This window comes from Eriocheir sinensis, unplaced genomic scaffold, assembly GCF_024679095.1.
Source record: "Eriocheir sinensis breed Jianghai 21 unplaced genomic scaffold, ASM2467909v1 Scaffold949, whole genome shotgun sequence".
Classification (NCBI taxonomy): Eukaryota; Metazoa; Arthropoda; class Malacostraca; order Decapoda; family Varunidae; genus Eriocheir; species Eriocheir sinensis.
The window spans coordinates 7,501-25,090 of NW_026112329.1; the positions used below are offsets into that span (position 1 = coordinate 7,501).

General features: G+C 44.6%; 1 long non-coding RNA gene across 1 annotated transcript; it reads left to right on the top strand.

Moving 5' to 3' along the window:
- Window positions 1–958: 958 nt before the first annotated feature.
- LOC126994991 (uncharacterized) lies at window positions 959–7,714 on the top strand. The gene is made up of 3 exons (XR_007749767.1): window positions 959–1,951; window positions 2,626–2,737; window positions 6,839–7,714. It is a non-coding gene; the product is annotated as an uncharacterized LOC126994991 (long non-coding RNA).
- The last annotated feature ends 9,876 nt before the right edge of the window (window positions 7,715–17,590 follow it).

Below are 17,590 nucleotides of genomic sequence, written 5' to 3' on the forward strand. Positions count from 1 at the left end.
ACTGTTGTTATAGTAGGATATCAATGTATTATTATTATTTAATATCACCACGAATTAGGCATACAATTGTCAATGGAAAAAACCCACGACAGATAGATCACGCCACCTTATAGGAATGTCGTCCGTCAGTGTTTACCGTCTCAGTTTTGTATACTTAGCACTCCGATGGTGCGTGGAGGTCACCTTGACATACGTGACCAATTGTAACCATTATTTTCCAACCTGTAACTCGCCACTCCTTCACGAGAGTCCGACTGACACACAACGACAGTCGCTCTCGCTCCGTCGCTTCTTGTACATAAAGGCTACGAATATAATTCGCCTTAAGGAAGCTGAAGTCTTAATCAACACCCTTTAAACGCCCCCCGACAAGCCCGTTACATTTGGTTGGCAGCGGTCACCCCGCGCCTGTGCCTTCGCTACCTCGTTCTCCTCCAAGCCACGAGAACTCACCAACAAACTCCGGGGACAGGCGTACAAGGGAAGAAGGAGTCAACGCACCTGCCGTCCGCGGCAACGCACCAGCCGTCCGCGGCAACGCACCAGCCGTCCGCGGCATCTCACAAGGCGCCAGCTACAAGCATCTCACAAGTCGCCACCTACGTGCAACTCACAAGGCGCCAGCTACAAGCATCTCCCAAGTCGCCACCTACGTGCAACTCACAAGGCGCCAGCTACAAGCATCTCCCAAGTCGCCACCTACGTGCAACTCACAAGGCGCCAGCTACAAGCATCTCCCAAGTCGCCACCTACGTGCAACTCACAAGGCGCCAGCTACAAGCATCTCCCAAGTCGCCACCTACGTGCAACTCACAAGGCGCCAGCTACAAGCATCTCCCAAGTCGCCACCTACGTGCAACTCACAAGGCGCCAGCTACAAGCATCTCCCAAGTCGCCCCCGACGTGCAACTCACAAGGCGCCAGCTACAAGCATCTCACAAGTCGCCACCTACGTGCAACTCACAAGGCGCCAGCTACAAGCATCTCCCAAGTCGCCACCTACGTGCAACTCACAAGGCGCCAGCTACAAGCATCTTCCAAGTCGCCACCTACGTGCAACTCACAAGGCGCCAGCTACAAGCATCTCACAAGTCGCCACCAACGTGCAACTCACAAGGCGCCATCTACAAGCCTCGAGCACACCAGCTACAAGCAACTCTACAGGCGTCCAGCCTACAAGCCTCGAGCACACCAGCTACCAGCAACTCTACAGGCGTCCAGCCTACAAGCCTCGAGCACACCTGCTACAAGCAACTCTACAGGCGTCCAGCCTACAAGCCTCGAGCACACCAGCTACAAGCAACTCTACAGGCGTCCAGCCTACAAGCCCCGAGCACACCCACAGGCCTACGCAGTCGATAGCGAGGGCCACAATCTACAAGCCGCTCCCCCGCTTCAAGCCAGCACTGCTACGTACCCTGCAAGCCACTCCACGATACGGCAGAGGTATTCACACCTGCAACGAGGAGGCACGCACCGCTGACCTTGGGACACCCCGCATGCCCCTCGCTCCACAGCTGGCGGCACCACCGCCGCTGCCGGGAGCATCGGCCCAAACCTCTTCCGGCAAACAGTCAGCAAGGGTACCCGCGGCCATCTCCCGGTGACTGCAAGCCGTTCCCACTACCGTTTCTTGCAAGGCGTTTTCTCAAGAGGTTACACACCCAAGTCGTCTTATCTGCCACCGCCGCCCATCTCTTACTATAACAAGGACGACGCGGCCATCATACGTCTGGCGGCAGTGTACCGGCTCCCGCAGCCGCGGCCGCTCAAATTGCTGGGTCAGCAGTTTTTCAACCTCCATGGCGAGTCCTCCGATGTCAGCCCATCCCTCACCTCTCACCGCCGCTGTGGCCGCGGCCGAGGTTTCCTGACGCGCCTACAACGACTGCACGTCACCCAGGGCATCACAAGCCGTCGCCCTCTCCACTACATCAGCTGACTAATCTTGGTATTTGTGGATATTCCCTTCTTGTCCAAATATGCCGACTCGGCTTATTTTCATTATTGTCCGTGCAGAGGCACGATTTTTTTTTCTTTCTGTGTTCCTAACACTGTTATTCAGTCATTATTGTGAGAGTAACGTTCATTCGCATACGATATTAATTCTTTCTTATTGTTTGCTAGCGAGTCTATTGAGTATAATGTGAGTTCCCTTATCAAAGTTACTCTTCATCAGTGTGCCCTGCCTCCGTTTTCTTTTCACCGCTCGAGAGAAAATGTGAGCTTCACTGGTATACTCACTTAACATACCACTTTGTTTATATAGTTATTCTTTCTATATATACCCATATCATTAGGGCATTCCATTATAACCTTAACTTCTATTACGTCTATACAGGCACCTTGCTCGTCATTCTTTCTTGCCTTTTTAGGGTTTTCAATGCAAACTATTCATTCCTACACGTTCCGTTTATTGGTTCATATTTACAGCTATCAACATATGCTCCTATTTTGTAAATGATTTACACCATAGTATGACCAAAGACACTCTCGCTAAACTCGGCGACACCTTTCAACAGTTGGCTCGTCCTTCAAGTGAAGAGGGACTGGAACACGATACCACAACCGGTGAATTTACTAAGGTAATCTTATGTTCAGGCACTCATTATTTATCAATTACAGGCCGCAGAATTCGTTCACCCCCGGGTTCGTCTGCATACTTACAACCCACTCAAGGTTCAAGGACACCCTCACCAGCATCCCCTCGCACCAGCCGCAGTATTACAGGCTCAAAGTAAGGTCTCTCTCACCTGTAGTTTTTGCAAACAATCAGGACATTCTGAACATTCTTGTTTCGCGAAACGTAGGGAATCAACACATTCGAGACGGGGCTCCGATAGGAGGTCAGGAGTTTACAGGGGCGGGCATCATTCATCACACAGGAACCCTAGGCCAAACCATCAGCGGAAGGCTGCCTTTTGCCATATCCACGGGAATTGTTTTCATGATTCAGACAGTTGTTCTGCAATACAAAAGGCCAAGGAGGAACAGAAGTACAAGTCCTCAGCGGACAGTAAACCACACTCCTCTTCTCAGAATAAAAAGACATGACTTCGTGACAGCCCCGAGGCGTACATCCAAGTGTCCCTTAAGGAAAATACTAATTGGGAGCAACTTGACTCCGTCATTGCCGCCTTGGGACGGACAAGCATAATTGCCCTCCCTTGCAAGGTGGGCAACACTTCACTCACCTTAGCGGTTGACACAGGTGCCACAGTCAATGTCATATCCGACTCCGCTTACAGGTCACTGACACGACAAGCGAGTGGGGAAAATTGGCCGCTCCAAGAGAACGACCTGACTGTGATAGGCGTGACGGGCACCACTTTGGGAATCCTTGGGCGAGTACCACTAACAGTCAGCTTACATGAAAAAGTATGTCCCTTTCGAGATTTCATTTATGTCTCTAGCAGGTTTGCTTTACCTGTAGATGGGATCTTAGGATTAAACGCCATGAAAGACCTGCACATCGCCATAAACCCTGTAAGCAACGCGATCGTGTATCAAGGCCGACGCATACAGGGGATGGTCAATCCATCGCCTCTGTCAACTGTAATCTCACCCTCAGAGGTGGAAATTGACCAACCCACCGCAGACTCAGGGGCTGCCACCGCCCAAGTGTCCCCTCTTACGGTCAAACCACACGAAACCATTGCAGACTTGTGGCGGACAGTAACGGCAGTCGTAGAAGGTCCTCATATAGTTCCGGATCGTGCTGCAAAACTTGTTAAAATCCGTTTGCCTAACGCCCCTCCGGCGGGCAGTGATGTGTGTATCGACGGAGTTCCTCACGTACACCGCGTGACGGTGGAGGTAACTCTTGCAACAGTCAAGGAGGGAGGTTTTGCAGAGGCATTGGTAATAAACACGTCTGGATCCCCTGTATCCTTAAAACACGGTGTTCGATTATGCCAGTGTCTAGTGTATGGGAGAAATGTCGCCCCGGAACCAGCTGAATACCCTTCAGCCCAAGTCTCAGGCATAACCTCGGCGTGTCAGGCTTCTCCCGAACAAGACACAGCTAATTTAGCGGCATTCTTAAAAGTTGCACACTATTCCGAAATTAAGCCAACCTTAGTCCAGCTTCTGGAACATTATCGGGGGCGCTTGCTCTACCAGGCGAGCCGCTTGGAGTTACGCAGTGTGCTGATCACCACATTAAGTTAAAACCCAATATAAATCCTGTATATATCAATGCGTACAAGCTCCCCCACAGTCAGAGGGAGGTGGTGCAACAACTTATCTCTGAAATGTTAGAACAAGGTGTCATCAAAGAATCGAATTCCCCGTGGAATTCACCCTTGTTCCTGGTTCCGAAGAAAGACGGCTCTTATCGTCCTGTGATTGATTTCCGGCGTGTGAACACCGCGACCGTGGATGATCATTTTCCGCTTCCCGTTCTTAGAGATCTTCTGATGTGTCTCGGTAGAGGAAATAAAGTCTTTACGAGTCTTGATCTGGTTAGTGGCTACTGGCAACTGCCCATGGCCCCCGAGTCACGTGAAATAACGGCTTTCAGCACACCTCATGGCCACTATGAGTGGACGAGGATGCCGTTCGGGCTCAAAGGAGCTCCCTTGACCTTCCAAAGGACAATGAACAGTATTTTTGGTGACTTGCTGGGCAACTCTGTCTATGTGTATTTAGACGACATCATCATGGCAAGTAAAGACGTGCATGCACACATGGAAACACTAAAAGCAGTCCTACACAGACTTCAAGAGGTCGGATTAACGCTCAATATCACCAAATGTGTATTTTTAAAGCCTCGGATCAAGTTCTTGGGGCATGTCGTGGACGAATTCGGCATCCATACAGTGGACGACAAAATAAAGGCTATTGCCGAGTTCCCTCAGCCAACGTCTGCGGACAAGGTACGGTCTTTCTTGGGTGTCGCAGGTTATTACAGGCCTTTCATTAAGGACTTCGCAGCTCGCGCGAGTCCCCTAACCCATCTTTTAAAGAAAGACGTACCATTTCAGTGGCTCCCAGCTCAACAAACGAGTTTTGAGGATTTAAAGAAAGCGCTTACACGGGCTCCGGTCCTTGTCTTTCCGGATTTCAAGGACCCCTTTCAGCTTTGTACCGACGCTTCGGCTAGTGGAGTAGGAGCCGCGCTGATGCAAACAGATATGTCCGGCAAAAAGCATGTGATAGCGTTCGCCAGTCGAGTACTTACAGCTCCGGAAAAGAACTATTCTGTTACCCACCTAGAGGCTCTTGCCATTGTGTGGGCTCTGAAGCATTTTCGTGACATTGTGATGGGGTACAAAATTGTGGTGTTTACGGACCACGCGGCCATAACTGATCTTTTCAAGGGAAAAAACCTACACGGTCGTCTGGCAAGATGGTTCTTAACGATCCAAGCATACAATCCGGAGATAAAATACATCACCGGGAAAACAAATGTGGTCGCAGATGCCTTATCTCGGAATGTTCCGATAGGCGCGATTACCACCCCAGAGGTCATCCACAACTTTACTTCACCTGAGCTACACACTGCTCAGCGTGACCACCCTGTGTGGAAGAGGTTAATTTACGCCCTCGAGTCGGGAGACGAATCAAACCTTCCTGAATTGCCAGTTCCCTTTTCACAATTCTTCCTATCAGAGGACAACCTCCTTTGTAGGTCATGGCCACCCAAACCGGTACCTATAGACCAACTGGTCATCCCAGACATATACGTCCCCGTGACGCTTAAGCTGGTCCATAACACACCCATTGCGGGTCACCCAGGAAGAGACAAGACGCTATCTGTCACCAGACGAAAATTCTACTGGCCCACATTACGGGTTGATGTAGAAAACATGTCGCACATTGCGTCGTTTGTGCTAAGCACAAGGGGTCCGTCAAAGGGCCAGCACCTATGTTGCAATACCCAGTACCAGAGGCGCCATGGGATGTTGTTAATATAGACTTACTACAGCTCCCCCAGAGCCAACATGGCTCGCGCTACTTATTGGTGTGCGTCGACCAGTTCTCTAGGTTTCTAGTTCTAGCGCCTCTCAAGGACAAGACAGCCACACGCGTGGCCCATGCCCTCGTGACTCACGTGTTGTGTCCACATTCGTCTCCTCGAATTCTTCTGAGTGACAATGGCACCGAGTTTAGGAACTCAGTATTGAGCGAAATATGCGCTCAGTTTAACATCACGCAATCCTTCATCACAGCTTACCACCCAGCTGCTAATGGGTTGGCGGAGAGGGCTAATAGGAAAATCTTACAGGTCCTCAGGCCTATCGTGAACGATCTCCACGATAATTGGGAGGATTGGCTATCGCATATAGCCGCTTCCATAAATACGTCGGTAAACGACTCTACGGGGAAGTCTCCCTACTACATCTTGTATGGGGTGGAGAAACGTCTTCCGTACGACTTCCTAACAACCCCACAGCAACCTCTCTACAACATTGATAGGTACGCACAACAGCAGATGCATATGTTTTCCAAGATACACTCAGAAGTTAGGTGTACGTTAAAAGCTACGAAGGTTGAAATGATGTCAAAACAACACAAACAGGCCGTCCCGGTGAATTTCAAAGAGGGTGACACAGTCATGATTAAGCAAGCGGAAAGGAGTTCGAAACTGGGGCCTAAATTTGTGGGTCCTTACCGAGTTGTTCGGAATGTCAGGGGTAATCGGTTCGAGGTTCTCGAGTCGAATAGTGGAGTCAGTCTAGAAGTTCACAGTGATCGTCTGAAAGTAATTCCCTCACCTTTGGACCTTGATATTGGTACTTCCCCCTCAGAGTCAAATGTTCAACAAGATAATCCCAACACCCATAGCTATAACTTGAGACCACGGGTTTAAATACTTCATTCCCACCACTTTCAGATCATGATGTTGCGTTTTCTGACCATCTTATTGTCCCTCGGCTCCCTGCTTGCAACAACACCCATCCACCTGAAGCCTGGTGCCCTCACGGCACACATAGGAGAGGTCTTCCTCATAGAAGATGTGCTCCTCGTAAAATATCCATATACTTCCTTGACCAACACCACGGACACAATCAGGATAGTCTCAGAAAAACTACTCGGCATGGCAGACGCCATCCGGGCTACCAAGACTAGGGAATCAAAGGCTCCTTCTAGTACCAACTCTCTGACTCTTTTTCAACTACTGGAGGATAGGATTCTGTTCTTACGGGGAAAAGTTGATGAGGTACGGCTACCGACGAGGACGTTCGCGATTTGCGGGACCACTACGCTCATGTACTTTCCTTTGCTGCTCGAAATCGCAGGGTGATCAACGCCAATTGTAGAAAACTTGCGCAATTGCATACTAACATTGAGGAACTGCTAGAGCAGACAATTAAGATGGTAGAGGTTATCAACATAGTTGTCAAACAGATCGACCAGGTGAATCAGTTTCTCCTCCTAGATCAGGCCTTGCATGTATTGGAAAACGTCATTAACTCCGTCGCAACGGCTAATCAGCAGGTTATTAGCAACATGGTTGATGCAGCGCACGGTAGAGTCACACCTGCCTTGTTCCCTCTACACGATTTGAGAACGACTGTCCAGATCGGGTATCAAAATTATAGCCTGACGCCTTTATTCACCCCGGACATGAGTCAATATTTTTACCCCTTGATTGAGTCCAGCCTCACCCCTGATGCCATAATCATTCATGTTCCATTTCAGACGGCGGACGTGTTTGAGGCACACGAAATTGTCCCGTTCCCTTTTTCGGCAAAGGACAGTGTGTTGGCCCTGGACACGTCCCCGTCTTGTTCTAATCGCGAAGGATTTCGCTCTGTATTCAACGGTAGCTACTCACTCTTGCAGTATTGCAAGGAGACGGTCTTCAGGCGATTCTATTGCTCTGCGTCTCTCTTGCCTTCCTTCCAGTTCGGGGAGGGTTTGCGAGATCGCCCTCACCCGCGTGAACGCGTCAGACGCTCTGTCCCTGGGCCCGTACAAGCAGCTAACACCAACGCCTGTTTTCCATAAGAACTTTCAGGGTCTGCATTATTTTTATTTCCCTCAGTCCTTCTATGTATCGGTCATCTGCCCGAAGGGTACCACTTATCAACGGGTTACTGGTCACTATGCCATAGCGGAAGCATGCTATATCCGCTCCACTAACATAACAACGTACCCGTCCCGGATTCGTCTGGTTTTCACGGCCAATATTTCCCATCGAGTGTTTCCTCTACGGTCTCTCGATGACATTCATTTCTCCAGCATCTCGTATGTGACTAATTCCCTTAATTCATTGTCTTTCGCGAACAAAACAGAGTTTGCGGAAACCCTGGAGGAAACGCTGCCTGATTATTTGCATCTCCCCTACCTGTACCCTGGATTTTTTGTACCAATGTTTCTGATGTTCGTCAGTCTCGTCGTCATGTGCTACCTTATTAGGAGAAACTCTGTCCTGCACGATTATTTGGTTGTGCAGACACGGCGACTGGATGCCGGGAGGCCACTGGCAAGGTAGTTTTTCCTTTTCTCAGACAAGTCAGGGGACAGAAACCTGGCTGCTCCTATACTTAACATTGTACTGTGTTTCACTACTGTATTTTTTTTTTAGGAGCTAGATCAACGTTTCATTGTCTGTAACTATGCCAGTTGATAGTTTCTTATACATGTGTCCTTATATTTATCTTTTGAGAGGTTTCTTATGTTTCATGTCACACACGTTGTGGTTTCCCTCTCCCTATATATATTATAATTCCACATCTGTTCTTACATAGCCAGTGTTTTAATATGATTGTATCATAGGCAGTCTGCTTGACAAACTCCCACTATGTATGTTCGTGGTACCTAGACTGCTATTTCGATTTTTATATATCGCGAGGTCGCGATCACTGGTAGGTGACCGAGCAGTGTTATAGTAGGATATCAATGTATTATTATTATTTAATATCACCACGAATTAGGCATACAATTGTCAATGGAAAAAACCCACGACAGATAGATCACGCCACCTTATAGGAATGTCGTCCGTCAGTGTTTACCGTCTCAGTTTTGTATACTTAGCACTCCGATGGTGCGTGGAGGTCACCTTGACATACGTGACCAATTGTAACCATTATTTTCCAACCTGTAACTCGCCACTCCTTCACGAGAGTCCGACTGACACACAACGACAGTCGCTCTCGCTCCGTCGCTTCTTGTACATAAAGGCTACGAATATAATTCGCCTTAAGGAAGCTGAAGTCTTAATCAACACCCTTTAAACGCCCCCCGACAAGCCCGTTACACTGTTTCAGATATCGATATTCAACAGAAAGGACATATTTTATCATATTAATTGAACATTTAGTTCCATAAATTTTTTCATGAAAGTTGATGTTCCTTTTGTTACAAAAATTCAGAAGAAAGGGAAGCTGTCTAATATTACTAGTCTGAAAGAAGAGGATACCTTTTAGAAAATTAATTAATTGTTTAGTTTTACATTATTCATTAGGAGACACAAATTTGATTGTGCTCCTATATTTCACATCGATAAATATATAAGGTATAGTTTTCAAAAAGGGAATGCATATTATATTTTTATAATGTGAAAAAAATATTTTCCTTATGTTTCTGTGAGTTTTATTGTAAGCCAGAGTGGGGTAAAAGGCCTACCCAGTGGGCGTTCTACCCCACTTGCGGGGAAAGAAACCCCTTTATTATTTTTTTTTTAAATTGTCATTATAATAAGGTGTAAATCACAATGAGTGGATATAATATATATCATAGATAGGCCTTAGCCTATAAGCTTCCAACAGAACTCTTTTTTTTTATTATATTGCAAAAAATGAACTGAATGTTTATTTCACTCTGAATAAGTTTATTTTACTCTGAATAAGTTTATTTTACTCTGAATAAGTTTATTTCACTCTGAATAAGTTTATTTCACTCTGAATAAGTTTATTTCACTCTGAATATGTTTATTTCACTCTGAATATGTTTATTTCACTCTGAATATGTTTATTTCACTCTGAATATGTTTATTTCACTCTGAATGTTTATTTCACTCTGAATATGTTTATCCCACTCTGAATATGTTTATTTCACTCAGAATATGTTTATTTCACTCTGAATATGTTTATTTCACTCTGAATAAGTTTATTTCACTCTGAATAAGTTTATTTCACTCTGAATATGTTTATTTCACTCTGAATGTTTATTTCACTCTGAATATGTTTATCTCACTCTGAATATGTTTATTTCACTCTGAATATCTTTATTTCACTCTGAATATGTTTATTTCAGTCTAAATAAGTTTATTTCACTCTGATGTCACTTATTGTGACTAAGTGAGCTTTCATATTTATCTACTTGTGTATATTTCATGGTGGCAAAACTTTCATTACTAGGATCATTTTTACTAGTGACACTAATTTGTGACTGTTTTTCACCATAGACTTTCACTCAAACAAGTGAATCAGACATCACAGAAATATTACCAGTGTGTGTATCAATGAATTCAAAGATAAGCACATACAAAGAAACACAAAGGAAGAACAAACAACAGCAGACCTGCTGGTCCTTACGAGGCTGTTTTGATTTACCTCCAGGATGTCTCGTGGATCATTGGTAAATAAAAACAAAATATCTGGATAGGCTACTCTTTAGCCAGTTACCGGCTATGGCTGCCAAAAAAGTTCCTCCGCCAAGTTGGTAGCCCTCCATTTGGTGATTGTCAGGCGCGCCTATTCTCGCTCCTGGGCGCTGCTCGTGATTGGCTGTCCAGCTGTGTGCTCAGTCTCGGGCCTCTCTGGTGTTATGTTTCTCTATTATTTCCCGTAGCTCACCTACGATATTTTGGTACAGAGAAAAGGACTCGGTGATGATTGTAGGACATAAATACGTTTGTCACAACTCGGTAAAACAAAAAATAAAGAAATTATGGCGAGTATAGCTGAAAGAACATTGTACTCAGTCCTCCGTAGCACGAGTAGCGGCGAGTCTCGTGCGCGGCGAGAATCACTGCCATGGACTGAGAAATGATCGGTGTTTTGTTTTTATTATCTCTCGTAGCTCACCTATTGTACAAGATACGCTATTTTGGTAGAAAGAAAAGCATTCCGAACACGATCGTGTAAACAGATTATAAATAATACCGTGATATAAACAAAACACCTACTCGTGCTACGGAGGACTGAGTACAATGCTCTTTCAACTATACTCGCCACAATTTCTTTATATTTTGTTTTACGAGTTGTGACAAACGTATTTATGTTCTACAATCATCACCGAGTCTTTTTCTCTGTACCAAAATAGCGTAGGTGAGCTACGGGAAATAATGTAGAAACATAACACCAGAGAGGCCCGAGACTGAGCACACAGCTGGACAGCCAATCACGAGCAGCGCCCGTGAGCGAGAATTATGATCAGACAGCCTGTCACGTGCGTCGTACAAAGCCCCGCGAGGAGCCAGATGCACGCTTCAAGTGAACAGAGTATAGTGATAAAACCTCAAAAATATTAATGTATTGCTGCTTGATGATATAATCATTTTGTACCAATTATTCTTTTCTTATATATGATTGCAATCTATAACATTTAGTATAGCACTTTAAGAATGATTCCTTTATTTTGGACCATTTAAACTGATGACTATCTGAGCTCTGTAACATTTATTCTAGAAAAAAAAAATTGTACCAGTCAAGATGATGTGTGTCTCAGAACAAGAAAAATATATGAAGTGCTTACAACCTAATAAATGATTATATATTTAAACGTAAATATTCCTCTTATTTTTTTCCTTTTCAAGATCACAACCAAAAGAAACTCTTACTTAAAATATGCATCACCAAGATATGAATATCCCTAATAATGGCATTTACAGCACTTCCAAGCTGTTGTCATACATACACGAGATGCAAGATCCTAAGGGACGGAATACACGTCTGGTAAACCGTAATGTATGATACTAATCAGAGTTATTTCCAGTCCTTAACCTTCTCACACCTTTCTCACCCTACGCCAGGTAGATGTATGAACATCTATCAGCTGATATCACTCCCCACGATCCGTCTCCACCCTGCACGGTGTTCATATATCGTCCCCTCCTCCACGTGGTCCATCTCAAGACCTCTCCCCTGCAATCCGTCCCTCACTCCTCCCATCCATCCTTTCCTCGTCCTGCCAACAGGTAGCGGCCGCCACTCCAGGTATTTTCTTGGTTTTCGGTCCTCTTCCCTTCCTTTAAAGTGTCCATACCATTTCTATCACTTTCTGCTTCATATAATATAAAGCGTTTTTCGTCTTATATTTATATGCAACTGTAAAGAAAGAAGGCAGCCAAGGTCAGCGGTCATGTGTGGATAAATCTTGCTTTGTTGCTCCTCTTTCGTCACAAAAAAGGAGAAAAATACGGAACGTTTGGCATTTAAACTACTTCTTTTTTTTTTTTTTGGCAAGAGCAAAGAATGAAGAAGCAAAGTCCTGCCTTCGTGTATGCAGAGATAATTGGTTTTATTTTTACTACCTCATCGCGAAGCAATTATATATATATATATATATATATATATATATATATATATATATATATATATATATATATATATATATATATATATATATATATATATATATATATATATATATATATATATAACACTTAAAGTTATATGTATTTAAAGTTTTCTCGTTTTTTTTATACGAGAAAAAGTCAAAGGGAAGTTTAGTTCACATGTATTCCTTATTGTTGTGTTTCACTTGTTTTGTTTATCATGAAGCAGCAAGTTTTGTATAATTACAGTGTGTCTTTACTTAAACAAGTGTGAAAAGAAAGAATCGTATCGCAGCGTTCAGGCATGTATAGATTATTGCTCTTTTTTTCTTTTTCCTGTTTCTTCCCAGGACAAGAAAATAAATCACATAGTTTGATGTATCCTAAGTGTCTGTTTTTGCGTGTTTTATTCATAAAACAGCAAGGAATGAGGAAGCAAAATCTAGTTGATGGTTGTATAGCGCGCGATGCTGTAGTTTTTTCTTTTACTCCTGGGAGCACAAACACGGCCGCCAATACTTCAGCCAAACATTGCGGCAATACTACACAGCGAGCAACTCTTTAAGTGCAGGCATGATAATACCTACACACACACACACACACACACACACACACACACACACACACACACACACACAGTGCCCGGTAGATCAGTGGTTAGAGCGTCTGCCTCACAACCAGAAGGACCGGGGTTCGATTCCCTGACCGGGTGAAGATAAGTTGGGTTTACCTTCTTTCACGTGTAGCCCCTGTTCACCTGGCAGTGAGTAGGTACGCGACATAAGGCGAGGAGTTCCTCGTTGTCGCGGTGTGTTGTGTGTGAGTGGTCTCAGTCCTACACAAAGATCGGTCACTGAGCTCTGAGCTCCTTCCTTAGTGGAACGGCTGGCTGTCTCGAGAGAGACCTGCAGCAGACCAAGAGGTGAAAAAGAGGTGAATTACACATACACACACACACACACACACACACACACACACACACAGCCCCCTCCTCTTCCCCCTCCTCCTCCCCCCTTCAGTCAGTCCATTGTAAAAATTCACGAATCCAATTTTTTTTGTTAATCAGTCACGTTCTGTAATAAATATAAATGACAGTAAAAATAATATCAATATATCCCACGGTGGAACTGACTTCGTGATAACAAGCTTTTTTAGTTAATTATTCCTCACCTATGCTTACCTGAGAGAGAGAGAGAGAGAGAGAGAGAGAGAGAGAGAGAGAGAGAGAGAGAGAGAGAGAGAGAGAGAGAGAGAGAGAGAGAGAGAGAGAGAGAGAGAGAGAGAGAGAGAGAGAGAGAGAGAGAGAGAGAGAGAGAAGAGAGAGAGAGAGAGAGAGAGAGAGAGAGAGAGAGAGAGAGAGAGAGAGAGAGAGAGAGAGATTTACAGAGATTTACATAGAAAATCAGACCACACAGACCCCATGGTCCAGACTTGGTGGTCTGTCCTTAAACCTAAGTGATTTTACATTAATCAGAAGACTCCAAAACGTTGCATTTCTACTCTAGTTGATATTAAGTTGAAGGAAGTGACGGTCGAGCTTATTTTTGAAGGAGTCAATCGTGTTACACTGGACCACTGATGATGGGAGCTTATTCCATTCTCGCACTACAACGTTGGTGAAGAAAAATTTGGTGCAGTCTGAATTTACTTGTCTACATCTGAGTTTTACGCCATTGTTCCTCGTGCGCAAAGTGTCATCGATCATAAGCAATGTTGATCTGTCTACATTCGTTAAACCATTAAGTATTTTAAAACATTCGATCAGTTTTCCTCGGAGGCGACGTTTCTCAAGAGAGAACATGTTAAGGGTAGAAAGCCTTTCTTCGTAGGATTTGTTGCGCAAGGAAGGGATAATTTTCGTTGCCCGACGCTGAACACCTTCTAATTTAGCAATATCCTTTGCATGGTGGGGAGACCAAAACTGTACCGCATATTCCAAGTGGGGTCTGACTAAACTGTTGTAGAGCGGGAGTATTACATCTTTATTCTTAAATAAAAAGTTTCTTTTAATGAAGCCCAACATTCTGTTCGCTTTATTTGCTGCATCGATGCATTGCTGTGAGAATTTGAGGTTTGACGCGATTTTGACCCCCAAGTCCTTGACGCATTGAACGCTTTTGAGTTTAACGCCGCGCATTTCGTAATCAAACTTTTTATTCCTCGTTCCAACTTGAAGGACCTGGCACTTGTCTACGTTAAAGGGCATCTCCCATCTATCCGACCAAGCTGAAATTTTGTGCAAATCCTCTTGGAGGCTTTGCCTGTCTTCGTCAGTGAGAACCGAGTTACCAATCTTTGTGTCGTCTGTGAGAGAAACCTTATTTAAACAGCTCCTACCTTCCTTACTCGATCCAAAAAATGGTTTTGAGACCACAGACAGATAGAGAAACCTTTAATCTACAACTAGAGACTAAGAGACCGCGTTGGAGAACCACAGAAGTAGAGATTGAAGCGAAAACGTAACAACTTTGCGAAAGTTTCCGTTCATATTGACAACTCAGAAACCACACCTGTTAAAACCGTGATTCTTCTGTTATTAGCGCACAGAAAACGTTTTCGAGACCACAGATAGATAGAGGAACCCTTACTCGACAAACAAAGATCAAGAGGCCGTCTTAGGAACCTTCAGCATTAGACACCAAAGCGAGAACACCGACGTATAAGTTCTCTGAAAAAGTCTACGGGAACGACCTGTCATATTTGAGGTACTCCTTGGACGCGTCCGCTTCCAATTCCCTATTTCTTGTATTTCCAGCCCTTATGAAAGCCGGAAATACGCACCGAGCGATAGGAAATAGTTTATAACGTGGAAATACGCTATATCATTGATGTTACAAGGCCGAAATAGCGTAATATTTGCTAAAAACGATTAAAGTCTCAAGGAAAATGGCAGTTTTAAGGTAGACTGAGGAAGATTTGTTTGAAACGTTATAGCTGTTCCCTTGATAGGTTAGGGCTGAAATATTGTGCCAGTAACATTAAGAATGACTTATTAAGAACCACCGAGACCACAGACACAGAAAAACCTTTAATCTTCAGGTAGCGACCAAGAGGCGTACAAGAAAACTTTGGAGTCAGAGAACGGAGCGGTAACGTAACAGCTCTGCAAAAATTCGTCACCAGAGCCCAGAAAGCACTCATTAAAACCGTCATACCTCTGTTATTAGCGCGCGGAGAGCGGTTTCGAAGCCACAGGTAGATAAAAAAACTTTAATCTACATCTAGAGACCGAGAGCACGACTAAAAACAAACAGATTTAGAGAACGAAGCAAAAACGTAACACCTTTTCAAATTTTTCTCCGATATTGAAAACCTAGAAACCACTCAATAAAACCGTCCTATCTCTGCTGTTAGCACACAGAGAACGGTCTCGAGACCCCGGAATGGTAGAAAAACCTTTGATCTACAACTATAGGCCAAGAGACGCTGCATCGTTGACGTCACAAGGCTGAAATATCGTAATGTTCGCTCAAAACAGAACAAGTCTCAAAAGAGTATGGCAGTTTTAAGGCAGACTAAGGAGGATTTTTTGAAGGAAGTATTAACTGTTCCTCTAATGAGTCTAATAGGTTAATGCTTTAAATATTACGCCATTAATGTCAAGAATACCTGATTTTTAGAACCATCGATACCACAGACAGACAGAGAAACCTTTAATCTTCCAGTAGAGAACACGAGAAACCCTCAGTGAACTTTGGAATCAGAGAACAATGCGAAAAAGTAACAGCTTTGAAAAAAAAATCCGCACGTGAACCCAGAAACCAGTCATTGAAACCGTGATGTCTCTGTTATTAGCGCCCTGACAACGGTTTCCAGACCACAGAGAGATAGAGGAACCTTTAAACTACAGCTAGAGAGAGAGAGAGGAAGAGGAAGAGGAGTAGGAGGAGAAGGAAAGGGAGAGAGAAAACACACAAGTACCTCCAATCATAACACTTTCAATCACTAACAAACACTTAGAGATAGTTACATCATCGCTTCCAAATCCTTATAATGGGTTGTAAAGCCTTGCAAGCACGGCCTTCCATACCACAGTGTGCGTCCCCCATCTCCCTGCGTTGTGCTGAATGATGCCCCGAGCCCCAGCCCTCCGCGGCGGCCGTGGGTGTGCCCAGTTCATCCATAACCGACGACTTCACACACCTCACTCCCACCCGGTTTCTTGACCCCACCATTCATTATTAACAAAAACTAAGACCACCATCATCATCCTGATAAAATTCTGCATCACACTCGCATAACTTTGTAAAAGTAATGTGTGTGTGTGTGTGTGTGTGTGTGTGTGTGTGTGTGTGTGTGTTAAAAAGATAATGTTACGATATACAACTAAAGATAAATATGCCGTGTGTTATCTTAAGCGAGGAAAAATCTCGAGATCAGACAAAATTGTTTACCACGATGATACTTTGCTCCTGAAGTATCGATCGAGGGAATGCAATGCGATGCAAATTGTTTCGGAACTAAGTGTTGGTACTGAAGAAGAATGGTACTTGTTAACCTTTTTTTGGCACACAAGATGAACCTCACAGATGTAATAAGGCCGCGATCCCACCGAGGCAGCATGTTGGCAACATTTGTATGGTACATCGTCGCCTTAGCCAAGTGTGTTTCAACCTTCCAAGGGTTCAGCCATTTCAACACAAGGCTAGGCAACATTAGGAGTTTTCAGTAGTGTCACCGAGAAGTCAAACGATAGCATACAACACAGCGTTTCTACTGAAAACGACTTACAGCCCCGCTGCCAGACGACAGGCGCCACCGTCCGGGAATAACTCGTGTACATCACTCTTCAGACCCAAGTACTCAGAGTGCACACACTGTCGGAAGTAGGAAGATGGAGGAACTCGACGATTTGTTCATGAGGATGACTACAGATATCCTGTGCTTAATCCTTTGTACATGCCCCTCATGCAGCGGCAGACTATTTCTCCGTGGCGAGAGTTATGTTCACAGCTCGCATGTATGAGTTCTGAACCAACTCGAATTTTCTCCTTGTTTTAGCTTGATGTCAACTATAATATTGCAAAAATGTATATTTCCTCGCCCGCACATGATGATTATGTTAAGAGATGATGCAGGAAGCTCCAACATACGAAAAAAACAGCTTTGCTCCGAGATTAAAGCCACGGCCACGAAAGA